Here is a 15,811-nt window from a genome sequence, read left to right as displayed (position 1 = left end):
CAAACCAGAAATAGATTCATAGACTTAGAAAACAAATTTATGGTTACCAAAGGGGGAAGTGGGGGGGGGAGATAAATAGGAGTTTGGGATTAACATATACACACTACTATATATAAAATAAATAAACAACAAGGACATACTGTATAGCACAGGGAACTATACTCAATATCTTGTAGTAACCTATGATGGAAAAGAATCTGAAAAAGAAGACATATATAGATATATAATATATAAAACAAAAAAAAAAGATTCTACTAAAAAAAAGTCACTTTACTATACACTTGAAATTAATACAACATTGCAAATAATTATACTTCAAAAAAAAAAAAATACTGTGAAGCCATTAAAGAGAAAAGGTAAATCTCTAGTACCAACCTGGAAATCAGTCCATGCTATTTTGTTAAGTTTAGAAACTATGTTGCAGTATAACACATTATGATCCCAATTTTATTTTTCAAAATCTGTGTGCCTCAGAAATATTCATATTTGGGGAAGGGTATAGCTCAAGTGGTAGAGTGCATGCTTAGCATACACAAGGTCCTGGGTTCAATCCCCAGTACCTCTTCTAAAATAAAAAAAAAAAACCTAATTACCTACCCCCACCAAAGATCAATCAATCAATTAAAATTTTTAAAAAAGAAATATTCATATTAAAGAGTCTGTTGAAGGTAATCACCTCTGAGTAATGGAATTGATAGAATAATGAGAAATGTTTACTTTTTATATTATGTGCTGTTTTAATATTTTAATGAATATTTCTTCTTCTAAAAAAGGGGAAAATTAATTTGTCTTCCTTTCCTAATTTTTATACATTGATTTTCTTATTGCATTAGCTTATAATTTTAAGAACAAGTGTAACTAAGAGTAGCAACAGATGACATCTTTGTCTCGTTCCTAAAATAATAATAATGTCTTTAATATTTTGCAATTAATATTGGCTGTTGGTTTCTGACATTCTTCATGATGGTAAGAAAGTACCCTGCTATTCTTCAGCTGGAGATTTTTATCAGGTAAGTTTTTTGAATTTTATTAAAGGCTGTTTTGTCATCCATTAGGACGATTATGTAGTTTTTCTCCTTAGTTTAATTAGTGTGATGAATTATATTAATACATTTTCAAATGTGGATTAATCCTAACATCCCTAGAATAAATTATTCTTGGTCAAAGTGTTACTTTTTTTAACGTACTTGCTAGATTCTATATGTTAATATCTTTTATTATGCTAAGAAACACATAACAAAATTTCCATCTTAATGGTTTTTAAGTACGTATTCAGAAGTGTTAAGTATATTCACATTGTTGTGAAACAGAACTCCAGAACTTTTCCATCTTGCAAAATTGAAACTCAGTATACTCTTTAAAGAACTATTCTCCTTCTCTCCTTCCCTCTAGTGCCTGGTAACCACCATGCTATTTGCTGTTTTTATGAATTTGACTACTTTGGATAGCTCGTATAAATGGAATCACACAGTATTTGTGTTCTTGTGGTTGGCTTATTTCACTTAGCACAATGTCCTCAAGGTTCATCCATGTTGTAGCATGTGACAGGATTTCTTTCCTTGTTTAAGCTTGAATAAATATACCATTGTATGTGTCTATCACTTTTCTTTAACTTTTTTTTTTTTTTTGCAGGGGGTAGGTAATTAGGTTTATTTATTTATTTATTTGGTTTTTCAATGAAAGTACTGGGGATTAAACCCAAGACCTCGTGCATGCTAAGCAGGTACTCTACCGCTTGAGCTATACCCTCCCCTCTAAATTAAAAAAAAAAAAATTCTTTTTTGCAGGGGGGACACATTTTCCTTTATTCATTCATTTGTCCATGGACATTTGGGTTGCTTCCATCTCTTGGCTATTGTAAATAGTCCTGCTATGAATATGAATATGCAAATATCTCTTTGAGATCCTGAATTCAATTCTTTTGGATACCCAGAAATAGGATTGCTGGATTATATGAAAGTTATAAGTTCTATTTTTAATTTTTTAGGAACCACTAAACTCTTTTCTATAGTGGTTGTACCATTTTACAATTCCACCAACAGAGCATAAAGGTTCCAGATTCCAGTTTCTCCACATTCTTGCCAAACTTATTATTTCCTTTTTTTAAATAGCAGCTATCCTAATAATATCTCATTGAGCTTTTCATTTGCATTTCTTTGATGATTAGTGATATTGTCTATCTTTTCATATGCTTCTTGGCCCTTTGCATATCATCTTTGAAGAAATGTCTGTGCAAGTCCTTTGTCCATTTTTAAATCAAATTATTTGATTTTGTGTTGTTGAATTATAGGAGTTCTTCATATATCTGGATATTAACCCCCTATCAAATATATGATTGGTAAATATTTTCTCCCATTTCAGAGGTTAATTTTTTATTATATATTTACTATTTTCTAACTGTATTTCTATGTGGTATTGGCCTGTTTGGGGTTTTTTTAATGCTATTTTTGACAAGCTTATTTACTACTGTGGTTATATTAACAACATTGATATCTTTCCTTACTCCCACTTGCAATTCTTTCAATTGCAAGTCAAATCCAAACTAATTTAAGAAAAAATGAGGGAAAGGAGAGGATTTAGTGGCTCATACTTCTAAATATTAAAAAGGGAAGAGGTGGAAGTGGTCTTAGGCATGACTGGATTCAGGGTGTAGAGCCCATCAGTTTCTTTCTTCTCTTCATTTCTTGTCTCTGCCATTTTTCCTATGTGAGGCTCATTTTATAATATTGGCATTTGTCTTGGACTGGAGCCACAGGCAGCTCTGGCCTCAATCAGTGTAGAGAGTGCAAGAATACATTCTCCTTGTAACAAAATTCAGATGACAAAGAAGTAATTGGAGGAGGGAAGATGTAGCTTAGTGGTAGAGTGTGTGCTTAGCTTGCACGAGGTCCTGGGTTCAATCCCTGGTAACTCCATTAAATAAATAAATAAATAAACTTAATTATCCCTCCAAAACAAACAAACCAAAGTATTTGGGATTTGCAGATACCAACTACTATATATACAATAGAAAAGCAACATGGTCCTACTGTATAGCACAGGGAACTATATTCAATAACTTGTAATGACCTATAATGAAAAAGAATGTGTAAATGTGTGTATAACTGAACCACCATGTTATACAGCAGAGACTAACACAACATTGTAAATCAACTATGATTCAATAACAAATGACTTGATCCACCAAAAAAAAAAAAAAAGATAATAGTATAAATCCCTTTTCCACTGCAGCTGAATTGCACAAATTCAGAGGGTGCCATTTCATGGCTGTGCAGTTTATGTGAAATACAGAAAAAAGTGTGTATTTGTATACCAAAGATCATCTTGGTTTTGCCTGCACAAATAGCCCTTGAATTTTACCATCCATATTAGATATAGTCTCTCTCTTGCGTTGTCAGCCAAAGAGTGGGCCCATCATGACCCCCAAGCAAGGCCAATCAAAATCTCTTTGCCTGTAATTTGAATATTGGTTTGGAAAATGAAAAAACCTATTGAAGTGTGTTCGTTCTAAGAGAAGTAACATAAGGAGCCTACCACTGGTTGCTTCTCAACAGCTCCCTAGGGCTGCACAATTTCTGTTCTTTCCGAGACCCGATTCTTCACATTTTCCTTAAGTCTCTGGGGAACCTCTAATTACTCAATAAATTCTTTCTGCTGTTGTATTCTTAAATTAGCCAATCAGTTTGTTGATTTATTGCCAGCAAAGAACCCTGACACACAAAAACCATATGTATATATACAATATATTTTTTGTTTTTGTTTTGCTGTAAATGGGATATTTTGTGTATTTTTCTGCAACTTGATTTTTTTCACTTAATTATATGTCTTAGAGATTGCTCCGTATCAATACTTCTATTGATCTACCTCATTCTTCTGAATCTCTTTCTGGTGTGTGTGTGTGTGTGTGTGTGTGTGTGTGTGTGTGTGTGTGTGTGTGTGTGTGTGTGTGTGTGTGTTTAAAAACTGGGATCGCTCTACACATATGGTTTGTTACCTGCTTTTTAAATTTGATAAACTAACTCATATGTCTATGCTCATATAGGGATATAATTTGAATTTTAATGGCTGACTATTATTTCATTGTCTGATATAAATTAATGTGTTTACCACTTCCTTAATGGTGCTATTTGAGTTGTTTATAATTCTTTTTTAAATGTAGGTAATGGGGATTGAAACCAGGACCTCCTGCATGCTAAGCACGTGCTCTATCACTGAGCTATACCGCCCCCTCCCGCAAAATTTTTTTGATATTACAAACAAATGTAACAATGATCATCTTTGTAGAGACACGTTAGTGCATTTGTCCCATTTTTTCATGAGCCTTCTGTTCATCTCCCCTGTCAGAATGCTCCCACTAACCTGTCTGCAATCTTAAAAGATGCATAGGTGTTTAAAACTAACCCAAATTTTACAAGAAAGTAGTTTGGAACAAAATTTTACATACTTTTAAATATATATGCATCAAGAGAGATTATAGGGAAAAGAATATTATTTTGTTTATCTAAGTACTATACACTGTAGTCCAAGAGGAAATAGAAAATTCTGGATATACAACCATAATCGACTTACCTTTAAAAAAGGATAGAGTTAGTGTACAAAATTTTTTTAATGAAGAAATGAATCTAGTGTGAATTCTGAATACTGTCAAAGATGCACAGTGAGATGATAGACATTTCCTCCTGTTGGTGTCATAAGGCGAAGGCGGTGTCAGTGTGTGCCTCCAAAACCCTATTTCAAACAGGGAAGTCTGTTTTTGTTTGGTCATATGCATACGGGCATTATGTATAATTTTTTTTTTTGGAAAAATAAACTTTGGAAAAAAGAAAAGTATAAAAACCATGATGTCTGGACATAATTTAGCATTAGTGTTTTTTTTCTGGACCATCATTTGGAGACCTGGAATTCATTCCTTCCTTTCCCTGCACAGTCAGTAGTGGAAGGAGGAACAGTAGAAATAGTAAGTGGGAGGGGGAAAGAGGGCGCTATTGAAGGGAGGTGGAAAAGTTCTCTTTGGAAGATGCAAGTTATTGGTTTATGGTCTTTTTTAAAATTGAAGTACAGTCAATTTACAATGTTGTGTGAGCTTCTGGTATAGAGCATAGTGATTCAGTTGTACTTATGCATATTCCTTTTCATATCCTTTTTCATTATGGGTTATTACAAGCAACTGAATATGGTTCCCTGTGCTATACTGTAGGACCTTGTTGTTTATCTATTTTATGTATAGTAGTTATGGTGTTTGGTCTTACACAAAGACAGTATACGCAGCCCCATAGCAAACAGGAAAGACTAGCTATCAAGATATTTAAAACTTTCTAGCCCAGATTATCTCTCCAGTCTTACATCCCATGTATTTCTCCCTTCTTCCCTCTCCAACATGTCACCTACCTCCCATCCCTCTCTCACATTCATGTACACTCCTTTTCAGCAACACCGGAACCACTTCTTGTTTCCAGAACTTGCCTTCCACATTTATAACTCCACATCTTTGCTTAAATCACTCTTTCTACTTGTGTTGCCTTTCCTCCAGACCTGTCCTGTCTAGTATGATAGCCACTAGCCATATGGGCTACTAGACCCTTGAAATGTGGCTAATGCAGATTGAGATACGCTATAAGTGTAACATACACACTGGACTCCAAAGAGTTCTAAGAAAAGACAAAAATTAATTTCACCTCTTTTTACTTTTTCTAATGTGACTACTACAAAATTAAAAAATACAGATCTGGATAAGGACATGTTACCTCAGCATTTGTGAATCCTAGTGTTTTAATCAGATTTATATCAACTTCAGCACATTTTATAGTTATCTTTATTATAATTCATGAATACATTAGAAACTGATATGGATCTCTTTAAGAAGACATCTAGGTTCTCATGGGCATTAGTTTTCCACTCACTGTTAGAAAATCCAGTTTACTTGAGAATGGTTAAAGAAAAAAAAGGCCAAATATCTTAGTATTATTATGACAAGTTTCCATGTCATAGGAAATCTGAAAGGGTCTCTGGGCCTCCCAGGTCAAGCAACTATACTTTCTTAACAGACCTGCCCACACTCAAGTGTCTTCTGGAATTCCTTATAAATTTCAGTGGGTACCTGGGCAACAGAATATTCTATTACTCTGCTGATTTTTAAGGTGCTGTTCCAGGGTTAAATATTGTGCCCAAACTTGACATTTCCTTTTTTTTTAATTGAAGTATAGTCAGTTACAATGTGTCAATTTGTGATATACAGCATAATGTCCCAGTCATGCATATATATACATGTATTTGTTTTCATATTTTTTTCTTTAAAGGTTATTACAAGATATTGAATATAGTTCCCTGTGCTATACAGAAGAAATTTGTTTTTTATCTATTTTTATATACAATGGTTAACATTTACAAATCTCAAACTCCCAAATTTATCCCTTCCCACCCACCTTCCCTTGGTAACATAAGATTGTTTACTGTGCCTGTGAGTCTGTTTCTGTTTTGTGGATGAATTCATTAGTGTCCTCTTTTTTTCTTTTCTTTTCTTTTAGGTTCCACATATGAGTGATAACATATGGTATTTTTCTTTCTCCTTCTGGCTTACTTCACTTAGAATGATGATTTCCAGGTCCATCCATGTTGCTGCAAATGGCACTATTTTATTCTCTTTTTGTGGCTGAGTAGTATTCCATTGAATAAATATACCACAGCTTCTTTATCCTGTCATCTGCCAATGGACATTAAGGTTGCTTCCATGCCTTGGCTATTGCATATAGTGCTGCTATGAAGGTTGGGGTCTGTGTATCTTTAAATTAGAGTTCCCTCTGTATATATGTCCAAGAGTGGGATTGCTGGATCGTATGGTAAGTCTATTTTTAGTTTTTTGAGGAATCTCCATACTGTTTTCCATAATGGCTGCACCAAACTACATTCCCACCAGCAGTGTAGGAGGATTCCCTTTTCTCACAGTCTCTCCAGCATTTATCGTTTGTGGACTTTTGAATGATAGCCATTCTGACTGGTGTGAGGTGATAGCTCACTGCAGTTTTGATTTACATTTCTCTGCTAATTAGCGATATTGAGCATCTTTTCATGTGCCTATTGGCCATTTGTATATCTTCATTGGAGAATAGCTTGTTTAGGGCTTCTGCTCATTTTTGGATTGGGCTGTTTGGTTTTTTGTTATTAAGTTGTAAAAGCTGTTTATATATTCTGGAAATTAAACCTTTGTCAGTTACATCATTTGCAAATATTTTCTCCCATTCTGTAGGTTGTTGTTTTGTTTTGCTTATGGTTTCCTTTGCTGTGCAAAAGCTTTTAAGTTTAGTTAGGTCCCATTTGTTAATTTTTGCTTATATTTCTATTGCCTGGATAGACTGTCCTAGGAGAACATTGCTAAGATTTATGTCAGAGAATCAAACTTAAAATTTTGAAACTGTCAAGGCTTATCTTTCAAAAATAGTGTAGTACTCACTTTACCAATTCTCTTTGCCAATTAAAAGACCCCAAAGCATTAAGTGTTAACTGCAAAGGAGTTAGGTGATGCTCCTCTTTGCTCCCCAAATCAAGTTATTTGGAATCCCAAGTGAATGCAAGTACCACAAACTTAAGGCAACAGTCCTTCCCGATAAAAGCAATGTCAGTATGTTTTTAAGGAAAATGTGTTCATCAGGACAAATTCTATTTAGTCAAATGAATTATATGATCAGTTCTCTATTTAGCAGAGTTAAACCACTTCCAATTTTTCTATTTTCATTTTTATTTTAATGAAATTATTTTCACTGGGAAGAAGTTACTTTCTTAATAATTTTACAAGTGAAATTTAACTTACTTATCAGGGTTTTTCTTTTAGTCTCCTTTTTATGTTTTCTATTACTGAGTATCCTTTTGTGGCCATAATTTTGACCACATGCAATTTTCCCAGGTCAGACTTTGCAGATGAAAATTTCATTGTGTTAGCCATTGCCACTTACAAACCATTTCTGCTAGTAACATTCATTTAATTGTATAAAAACCAATTGTTTATATTAATTTTTAAATTTATCCATAAGAAATCTGTCGGGAAATCTCAAGTAATTCAGAATAGTTCTATCATCCAAGGTTGCTTAACTGTATTGTTTGTCTAATTTCTCCATATCTTCTTATCACTCCATGGCTTTGGTGAGGCAAAAATCAAAGGGTAAGGTCAAAATATCCTAAGGAGTTACTATTATTCTTTTAGGTGTAATAATAGTATTGTGATTATGTTTTTAAAAAGAGGGTTTTTTTTTTCCTTTTAAAGATAAATACAAAACTATTAATGAGTGAAATGATATTATATTTAGAATGTGCTTCAAGGGGGAAATGAGAGTGTAAGTGAAACAAGACTAACCTTGAGTTTGTAATTGTCAAACCTGTTGATGGTTACATGAGAGTTCATTATATCGTTCTGTTTTTTGTATATATTTGAAATTTTACATATTCAAAAGGTAATATAATAGACCAGTTATCTTTTTAAAGTCCTTAAGATCAAAAGGCAGAGTCAAAATGTGCCCCTTTTTGGTCCTGTTCTTTATCTGCAGCTACTAAAGTAAACTCTAAACTCCCTATTATGGTCTCAAGGCCCTGCACTGATTCCTACCTGTCTCCCTGATCATCTCTCCTGCTACTTTCCTCTCTGGGCTATTCAGGGAATAAAATGTGAATGGTGTCCTTTGGCCCAGTGCAATTAAGAGGCCTCCTTCCTCATCATTTCACTTCATCTGCCTGGACCCTCTTTAATTACCTGGGACACAACAATAATTTCCCTGACGCAGGGCCTTTGTACTTGTTCCTTAATCTGGAATCCCCTGGCTATTCAAGTCTCAGCTTAAATATCACTCAATCCTCAGAAGTGTCTTCTTGGGGGGAGGGTATATCTCAGTGGTAGAGTGTATGCTTAGCATGCACGAGGTCCTGGGTTCAATCCCCAGTACCTCCATTAAAATAAATAAATAAATGAAATAAGAAAATTTGAAAATTATTTTAAAAAATGTCTTCTCTTAGCACCCTCACTTGTGTGGTTCTTCCAAATTTTCTCTGTCTCAGTCCTGTTTTTTGCCTTCATGGCTTTGTCCCTTTTTTTCTGTGTCTTCTACCAGAGTATAAACCCCATGAGCTCAGGGGTTCTGTTTGTTTTGTTCATTGTGTATACTCAGTGCCCAGCACAGGGTCAGGTACTTAGAAGGTACTCAAATAAATATTTGTTGAATGAATGAATAAAAATTCTAGCCATTTAAAAAAGTCTGCTTTAAATCACCTCCTTCATAAAGCCTTGAGTCCTCTAGGTGAGAATTAGTCTTTTACTCTACTAGGGGTACAAACAGGCATAAGGGGAAAGAAAGCTTGTTTTACTCTTTGTCTGGTCTACTGTGGTGACATCTAGAATGAATCTGATACATCCTTTTGTATTCTTTATGTTAGCACTTTACAAATTATTATATATATATATATATATATATATATATATATATATATATATATATAAGGTTTAAGGTTTCAGATTACAAAGTGCTGCTTCTAAATATTTCTCTTTTTATTGATTTGTTTTGGCTTTTTTTATTGAAGTATAGTTGATTTACTACGTTTCAGGTGTACAGCTAAATATTTCTTCTATATCCAGACTGAGAGTTTCACCTCTTTTAATAATCTTTAATCTGCTTCTATGGCCTCCCAGTGTTCATGACACATGAGCGTGTCATGATGCTGAGATGAAGAATGACTGGTTTAGTTGGATTTGCCCTCATTGACATGTCTATGCTGTGTGGAAATGAAGGTACACAAATTAAAGTAGCTAAAATCTCCTGGAGCGAGTCTCTTGCCAGTTGGGTCATGGTTTTCTTTCAAATGGGACATTGATACACATAACTTGTATGTCTGAGAGCTACCTCCTCACCATTTGCTAATTGCTTTCTATCAAGTCCGCACATATAACAGTGTATAAATGGGATAGTTTCATTCTCAAAATAATGGTTTAACATTTGTGCTTATTTGTAAACAGATTTTTGCTCTGGAGCTACTTACAGAAGACATTTTGTCCTCTCGCCAACAGCAGTATTTTTAGAGCATTTCTTCCAGTCAGTTTATTTGCAGTATTGTTTAAACTAACAGTAATTTCACTGCAACAACTGAAACAAATGTTTCCATTCGAAAATGTGGGCTGGAAAAAATAAAGATTTGCAATTCAAATGAACGGGGAAGACTGTTAGATTGTGGTAAGTAAAATGGATGTTTATGCTTAATTTTTTTCAAGAAACATCATCCAAAATATTCATTATTAAGTGTTTCCTGGATGGATATAGGAGGTTCTGTATAAGCCCTTATGAATTAAGATTGATAGCATAGATGTCCTGATTCTCCATTCTCAATAGACAAGTGTTTATTAAGATGGATCTATCATTTTAGCAACTGAAAAGAAAGTGTACAGAATCATAACACATCACTCCATACCAAGTTAAGCACATAGCACAATTTTATTTCTTTTCAGAAGAATTATAATCCAGGGAGAAAGTTTTTATGCATTCCTCCCAAGGGAGTCTATTGTTTTTTGAAATATTGCTAGAGAAATAAAACCTGATCTCAAGTTAATTCATAATTACATGCTACAGATTTGCTTTGTTTTGTTTGGGGGGAGGTAATCAAGTTTATTTATTTATTTTGAATGGAAGTACTGGAGATTGAACCCAGGACCTTGTGCATGCTAAGCATATACTCTACCACTGAGCTATAACCTCCCCATGACGTGCTACAGATTTTAAAGTATTCTGACTACCTGAGTCTGTGAGCTCAAGCCTAATGGGGGTTAGTGCTACCTATGTGTATTAAATCAGTGTATTTGTATTGTATTTGTATTAAATCAGTGTTTATCTATGTGATTCTGATTTCTGGGCAATTTTGTTCCCTTTTAGAATATTCATTTGAGGAATAAAGAACTGATTTACTCAGCTGATTAAATATTAATAGTGTGATATCAGGCAATAATAAATATTTTAAAAGGTAAAAATGAACCAAAGGTGAATTCTTCAACAAGGGGTGTTAATTCATTTCATGTTTATTGACTGTTACTGAACGTGGCACAGACCAAACCTCTGTGTCTCATCTTGTTGCCCTTATCCAGCCAGAGAATCCCAGAACTGTGAACCTGGCAGTCATTCCAGAGACCACTTGATTTTCTTCCCTACCTTCATGAAAGAGAGAACCCAAGCACTCCAGCTAATTAGCTTGTGTTTCTCTTGAACACCTCCAGGGATAGAGACTTCTAACCTTTCTTGATAGGTTACTTGTTTTGGTATCAAGCCACAGGAATAGTTATGTGAGTTACCTATGACTCCCATGTATCCAGTATATGGACTACTACGGCCATATATTGTGCACATGCAGCACTTCCTCTCTAACTCTCACAAAGGCGTTACAAGTCAGTTATTTATTAGCTCTATTTTACAGAGAAACTGAGGCCAGAGAGAGTAATTTAGCAAAGTCACACTCATAAGTGGCTGATCCAGGATTCACACTCAAGTTCTCTCTCATTAGCCCAGTTGCTTCTCAAAGGCATTATATGTATTTACCTACATAAAGGAAAGCAATAAAATCAATAAACACAAGACTAAACCTACGTTTCAGGGAAAGAATTCCCTTGGACAATACAAATTAATGATGAGATAATCACACGAGTTAACTCTTACTAAAAAATATTCCATATTGAATAATTCAGAACCTCAAACCTGGCCTCTTTTAAATCAAATGTCTCTGTGTGGAATACACTGACTACAAATCCCCAAGACTTGTCTGATGTATTTCAAGTCATAAATTAGCAAAGACAGACAGACAGACAGACAGACAGACAGACACACACACACACACACACACACACACACACACACCTTGTAGGGATAAAGTTCCAGGTCTTTCTTTGGGCATTAGTTTCAGAGTCGCAGATTGTGTGTGTGTGTGCGCGCGCGTTATGTGTGACTAAGGAATAGAATAGCTGAATCACACCTAAAAGCGAATCCTCCCAATTAAAAATCTATCATAAAAATGAAGACAATTAGGCATTCCATCAGCCTTTCAACCACACCAGCTATTCTCCCCAAGCCAACCCAACCCAACCAACTCCTCTCTCCTTCCCCCGACCCCCGGGAAATAAACTCGAAGGTTGGAAGTGGAAGAGGCGACAGCCTGGCCCAGAATCCATGGTGCCAGCTGGTCCCTGCTGTTGGTCGCGAGAAGCGGGGAGAGCGCCGTTTGGGGGCAAGAGCACGGCGGGGAGGTGAAGAGAGCCGGAGTTCTTGAGAGGCCAGAAAAGTCAGACGAGAGGCTAGGAAAAGGGAATGGGGAGCCTTTTCCCAGGTTACAGAGGCGTGCGGAGAGCGAGAAGCGCCTTGGGGCGCAAACTAGCCCGGCGACCCTTCGGTACCGCCAAACCGCACCAGCCGCACGCCCACTAAGCGGAAGGCACCACGGCTCAGGGCCCGGCCCAGGCTGGCGCATGCGCCGCAGTCCCTCCTCCGCTCCCGGCCCCCTCCCTTCCCTCTTCCCCGCGGGTCTGGGGCGGCGGCGGCGGCGGCGGCGCGGTGACGTCAGGGCGTTGGGGCAGCTCCTGTGACAGACGGAGCTGGAGCGGCGGGGCGGCGGCGGAGTCCGGCAGCCGAGATAGCGAGTGAGCGAGCGAACGAGCAGCGACCCCGGGGTCCAGGGAGCGAGAAAGAGAAGGAGGGGAGCGCTTGGGCGCGAGCGAGAGAAACCGCGAGCTCTGGGCTTGAGCTCGAGCCCCGGAACGGCTGAGGAGCCCGCCCGCTCCCCTCCCCTCCCCCTCCCCGGGACCGGGCCCAGCGCGCCATCCTCCCCCTCCCTCCTTCCCTCCCTCCCTCCTTCCTCCCTTCCCTCTCCCTCTCCCCCTCCCCCGCCGGTGGATGGGAGTGAAGGAAGGAAGAGGCCCTGCGGAGGCGGCGGTGCAGCGCTCCGGTAAGGCGGCGAGGGTCTGCGCCCTGTCCTCTGTCTTCTCCACCGCGCTCGGGCAGCTGCGGGCCGGGCCCGGCGGCCTGACGATGTGGCTGCGCCGGTCCCCTCCCTCCCATTCTCCCCTCCCCCTGCCGCCGCCTCCTCCTTCTTCTTCTCTCCTCGCTCTCAAAATGGCGGCCGCGACGGCCGTTGAGTGAGAGGCGCGAGAGGAGGGGGGACAGGCCGGGGAGGGCGCTGCCCTCGCTCCCCTCCTCCCCGGCCCGGGTTTGAGGGGTGCCAGGGCTGCCGCGACTCCACCCGCGGCCGTCCTCGGGAAGGGATCGCCCTCCTCCCTCGGTGACTAGGCAAGAAAAGTATTCTTCGGTAGGAAGGGCGTGGAGAGTAGGTCGCTGTCTGATCTTGGGGATAGGGTTCGGGCCTCCGCTCTCCGGCTGCGGAAGGCGAGCTTCGCAGTCCCCACCCCACCCGCGGTTGACGCTCAGGGACCGGGCTCAGCCTAGAGCCATCTCGGCACCCATAGGCCTTCAGGCTTTCCGTCCCCCACCTGTCCTTAGGATGGGGTTGACCTGAGAATGATGGCCCAACCCTTCCCTGGCTTCTCTTTGCGGTGGTCCAGCCTCTGCACCCACTAAGGAGGCGCGGCCCGAACCACCGAACCATCCGCAGCGCCCACCCACCAAATCAGGCAGGATTTTCTTTCTGCCACCGGCTCCTTAAACGGGAGTTGCCTTTTGACGTTGTAACACTGAGCTTCGAGGCCCTTAGCCTTTCTCCTTCATCTAATTTAATCTCCCCACTCATTTAGGAAACGCAGTGCTTTCCTTAACCTCCCAGGTGAGAAAATGTCTTTGAGGTGGTGGGCAAATTTTAACTCCACTTCTCTAAACAGAAGAGTGGAGAGGAGGAGAAGGTTTTTCAGTGTCTGAAATGAGAGAGCGAGGTGCCTTGGCTTTATTTGTTATCCTGCTTGTCTTCGGTGACTTAGCAAGAAACTCCTTGGGAGGAGGGCAGGAGATTTTCTTTGGGGGTTGGGGTTTGGATCCAATTTATATCAATCCTTGGTTAAGAGATTGTGCTTTGGAAGGGAAGAACCAGATTTGTGGTCTCCTTCTCAATGGGCGATGTCATGCCAAGGTCCCCTCCTCCCCCTTTGCTTAAGAAGCAACCGGGAGAGAATAAAGATATTAGTGTTATTCCGACCTCTCCTTTAACACACAGTCTTTGAAATTCATAACGTTTTAAAGGCTAAACAAAAAAACTGTGCCATTTTTGGTAATTCTGTTTTTGTTGAAAGGTGAGTTGTTTTGTGTGAATTCCATTTTGAGGCTAGGGCGGAGGAGACAGTGCTTGGGCCTTTCATACCAGAAATGTCATCCCTCCCCTTTTGCCAGGGTAGTATTTGCTTGAATTTTCTTTTTCCTTTTCTTTCTTTCTTTTTTATTTTTTTGGGGGTGGGGTGCAGCAGGGTTTGATTGCTGCAGGATCCAGTCATTTAATCAGGAAAATTTCCTGCTTTGGTATGTTGGTAGTGATACGATGTTGAATATATTAAAAGATTTCACTTAAAAAATTCTGATTTGGGTCTAAGGCATTAACTACCTTTTAATCTCTCATGGGTATCTTTCAGGACATAGTTTTGCAGAATAATTGGCAGTTGCAAATTGCAGTTTTTATTAAGGCAGAAGAGTAATCTGTATTTAGGGTGATTTATTCTTTCTTGTTCTCTTATAAATGATCATTGTTTGTATTGTTCACAAGGGGAGGATCTCCTAAAACAAATATGAAGTGTTATTTTTATAAATCAGAGAATGGAACCCAATTTTTCACAAAATATTTCTGTATATATTGATTTTGATGTAGCTAGCCTATTTCGGTGCCTCTTCTCCACCTCCGTTTTAAAAAATGGGCTAATATTTGTGGATGCTGTGAACAGCCATTGAGCCGAAGAGACTGGGTGGAGTAAGAGCAGAAGCTGTGAAATGCTAGATTGCCCTTTCACAGCGTTTTTCTCTTGCTTATGTTTTGTTAGGTTATTTGATGCTAATTGGTGCTACAACAAAGGCATTTCTCTGTAGTAAATCTTAAAACCTCGTGTTTTTAGTTTCCACCTTTTTTGCAAGGTGGGTATTGAAATGATTGGGATAAAAAGCAATGTCCCTGCCCTAAGCAGATACTTACTGTCATACACATCCTTCTTAATTTTTTTTTTAATCGTTTTAGTCAAGTAAGTATAAATTAATGAATGCCAGAAATATTTGGCAAGAAATAGTAGAAATATTGCAAAACTCTAATAAGGACATTACAGATGTTTTCTTTAACTTTAGTTTGCATTAGACAGTAAATATGTGATTTTTAAATAATGAACATCAAAGTGAGTAAGAAAGGATAAGATAATTTGTTAAATGCTTTTTATATAGACCTTTTCTCTTGTGTTGTCCCTTGAAAGAGACCTTTTAGTAGGATACTAATATAAGAGAGGGTATGTCACTCTTATGTCTTGTATCAGCATTCATGTGAATAGATGCCCTCAGAAAAACATCAGATTCATGTGGTAAATGATGAGTCTGATGACTTTTTGTCAATGTATGATATGTTTTTACATTTCTGTTATTTTTAATGTGATTAAAAAGTAGAATGGTTCATATGGTGAGGAATGAGGTTAGGAATGATAATCCACTGTGCTAGGTATCTGACATATCCCCATCCCTAGTATTTGTAGCTATAAAAGTACACTAAGAGCCATGATTTTTCCGTAGATTATTAGTTGATTAGGAGTTTAAAATAATTTGACTTAAGCTAAGAGAGCTTTTAGTTCCAAATGTGTATCTGTGTATGTGTCTGATACATATGGTGGAATCTTTTG

At 38.2% G+C, this 15,811-nt stretch overlaps 1 protein-coding gene across 2 annotated transcripts in view; it reads left to right on the top strand.

Annotated features, from left to right (window-relative positions):
- The first annotated feature begins 12,572 nt into the window (after positions 1 to 12,572).
- Positions 12,573 to 15,811, top strand: part of PAFAH1B1 (platelet activating factor acetylhydrolase 1b regulatory subunit 1) — a 67,335-nt gene continuing 64,096 nt past the window's right edge. For both annotated transcript variants that reach the window (XM_031468551.2, XM_031468552.2), the window contains exon 1: positions 12,573 to 12,951. The gene's annotated coding sequence lies outside the window, so the exon portion shown is untranslated. The remainder of the gene's footprint in view (positions 12,952 to 15,811) is intronic.

Source organism: Camelus dromedarius, chromosome 16 (assembly GCF_036321535.1).
Source record: "Camelus dromedarius isolate mCamDro1 chromosome 16, mCamDro1.pat, whole genome shotgun sequence".
Classification (NCBI taxonomy): Eukaryota; Metazoa; Chordata; class Mammalia; order Artiodactyla; family Camelidae; genus Camelus; species Camelus dromedarius.
This window is presented reverse-complemented; position numbering and strand designations above follow the sequence as displayed.